We start from the raw sequence: 2,500 nt of genomic DNA, 5'->3' as shown, positions 1-2,500 counted from the left end.
ATGCCAATTGTGGCAACACGAAAATGACCCGTTTTCCCATTCCGAGGGATTTCTGTGCGACCCTAACAGCCCCGTGAGCCACAAGAGACACATCCCCGCCAATTTCTAGCGTTTCACGGGGTCTATCCGTGAAAAATATAGACGTTTTTGAGTGCACATGCATTTCTGCTGCAGATGCCTCTGGAAGTTTCATGCCGTTCGTACGCAATGTGGCAACACGAAAATGACCCCTTTTCCCATTCCGAGGGATTTCTGTGCGACCCTAACTAACAGCGCCCGTGAGCCACAAGAGAGACATCCCCGCCAATTTATAGCGTTTCACGGGGTCTATCCGTGAAAAATATAGACGTTTTTGAGTGCACATGCATTCCTGCTGCAAATGCCTCTGGAAGTTTCATGCCGTTCCTATGCAATGTGGCCACACAAAAATGACCCGTTTTCCCATTCCGAGGCATTTCTGTGCGACCCTAACAGCCCCGTGAGCCACAAGAGAGACATCCCCGCCAACTTCTAGCGTTTGACGGGGTCTATGCGTGAAAAATATTAAAATTTTTGAGTGCACGTGCCTTTCTGCTGCAAATGCCTCTGGAAGTTTCATGGCGTTCCTATGCAATGTGGCAACACGAAAATGACCCCTTTTCCCATTCCGAGGGAGTTCTGTGCCACCCTAACAGCCCCGTGAGCCACAAGAGACACATCCCCGCCAATTTCTAGCGTTTCACGGGGTCTATCCGTGAAACATATAGAAGTTTTTGAGTGCACATGCATTCCTGCTGCAAATGCCTCTGGAAGTTTCATGCGGTTCGTACGCAATGTGGCAACACGAAAATGACCCGTTTTCCCATTCCCAGGGATTTCTGTGCGACCCGAACAGCCCCGTGAGCCACAAGAGACACATCCCCGCCAATTTCTAGCGTTTCACGGGGTCTATCCGTGAAAAATATCAATTTTTTTTTGACTGCACATGCATTTCTGCTGCAAATGCCTCTGGAAGTTGCATGCGGTTCGCATGCAATGTGGCGACACGAAAATGACCCGTTTTCCCATTCCGAGGGATTTCTGTGCCACCCTAACAGCCCCGTGAGCCACAAGAGAGACATCCCCGCCAATTTCTAGCGTATCACGGGGTCTATCCGTGAGAAATATTCACTTTTTTTAGTGCACATGCATTCCTGCTGCAAATGCCTCTGGAAGTTTCATGCGGTTCGTATGCAATGTGGCGACACGAAAATGACCCGTTTTCCCATTCCGAGGGATTTCTGTGCCACCCTAACAGCCCCGTGAGCCACAAGAGAGACATCCCCGCCCACTTCTAGCGTTTCACGGGGTCTCTCCGTGAAAAATATCACATTTTTTGAGTGCACATGCATTCCTGCTGCAAATGCCTCTGGAAGTTTCATGCGGTTCGCATGCAATGTGGCGACACGAAAATGACCCGTTTTTTCCCATTCCGAGGGATTTCTGTGCCACCCTAACAGCCCCGTGAGCCACAAGAGACACATCCCCGCCAATTTCTAGCGTTTCACGGGGTCTATCCGTGAAAAATATTCAATTTTTTGACTGCACATGCATTTCTGCTGCAAATGCCTCTGGAAGTTTCATGCGGTTCGCATGCAATGTGGCGACACGAAAATGACCCGTTTTCCCATTCCGAGGGATTTCTGTGCCACCCTAACAGCCCCGTGAGCCACAAGAGAGACATCGCCGCCAATTTCTAGCGTTTCACGGGGTCTATCCGTGAAAAATATTCACTTTTTTGACTGCACATGCATTTCTGCTGCAAATGCCTCTGGAAGTTGCATGCGGTTCGCATGCAATGTGGCGACACGAAAATGACCCGTTTTCCCATTCCGAGGGATTTCTGTGCCACCCTAACAGCCCCGTGAGCCACAAGAGAGACATCCCCGCCAATTTCTAGCGTATCACGGGGTCTATCCGTGAGAAATATTCACTTTTTTGAGTGCACATGCATTCCTGCTGCAAATGCCTCTGGAAGTTTCATGCGGTTCGTATGCAATGTGGCAACACGAAAATGACCCGTTTTCCCATTCCGAGGGATTTCTGTGCCACCCTAACAGCCCCGTGAGCCACAAGAGAGACATCCCCGCCCACTTCTAGCGTTTCACGGGGTCTCTCCGTGAAAAATATCACATTTTTTGAGTGCACATGCATTCCTGCTGCAAATGCCTCTGGAAGTTTCATGCGGTTCGCATGCAATGTGGCGACACGAAAATGACCCGTTTTTTCCCATTCCGAGGGATTTCTGTGCCACCCTAACAGCCCCGTGAGCCACAAGAGACACATCCCCGCCAATTTCTAGCGTTTCACGGGGTCTATCCGTGAAAAATATTCAATTTTTTGACTGCACATGCATTTCTGCTGCAAATGCCTCTGGAAGTTTCATGCGGTTCGCATGCAATGTGGCGACACGAAAATGACCCGTTTTCCCATTCCGAGGGATTTCTGTGCCACCCTAACAGCCCCGTGAGCCACAAGAGAG

The sequence above is a fragment of the Petromyzon marinus genome, unplaced genomic scaffold (genome assembly GCF_048934315.1).
Source record: "Petromyzon marinus isolate PM22_M1 ecotype Great Lakes invasive population unplaced genomic scaffold, UKy_Petmar_22M1.pri1.0 PM_G_Scaffold_6, whole genome shotgun sequence".
Lineage (NCBI taxonomy): Eukaryota > Metazoa > Chordata > Hyperoartia > Petromyzontiformes > Petromyzontidae > Petromyzon > Petromyzon marinus.
Note: the sequence above shows the minus strand (reverse complement) of the source record.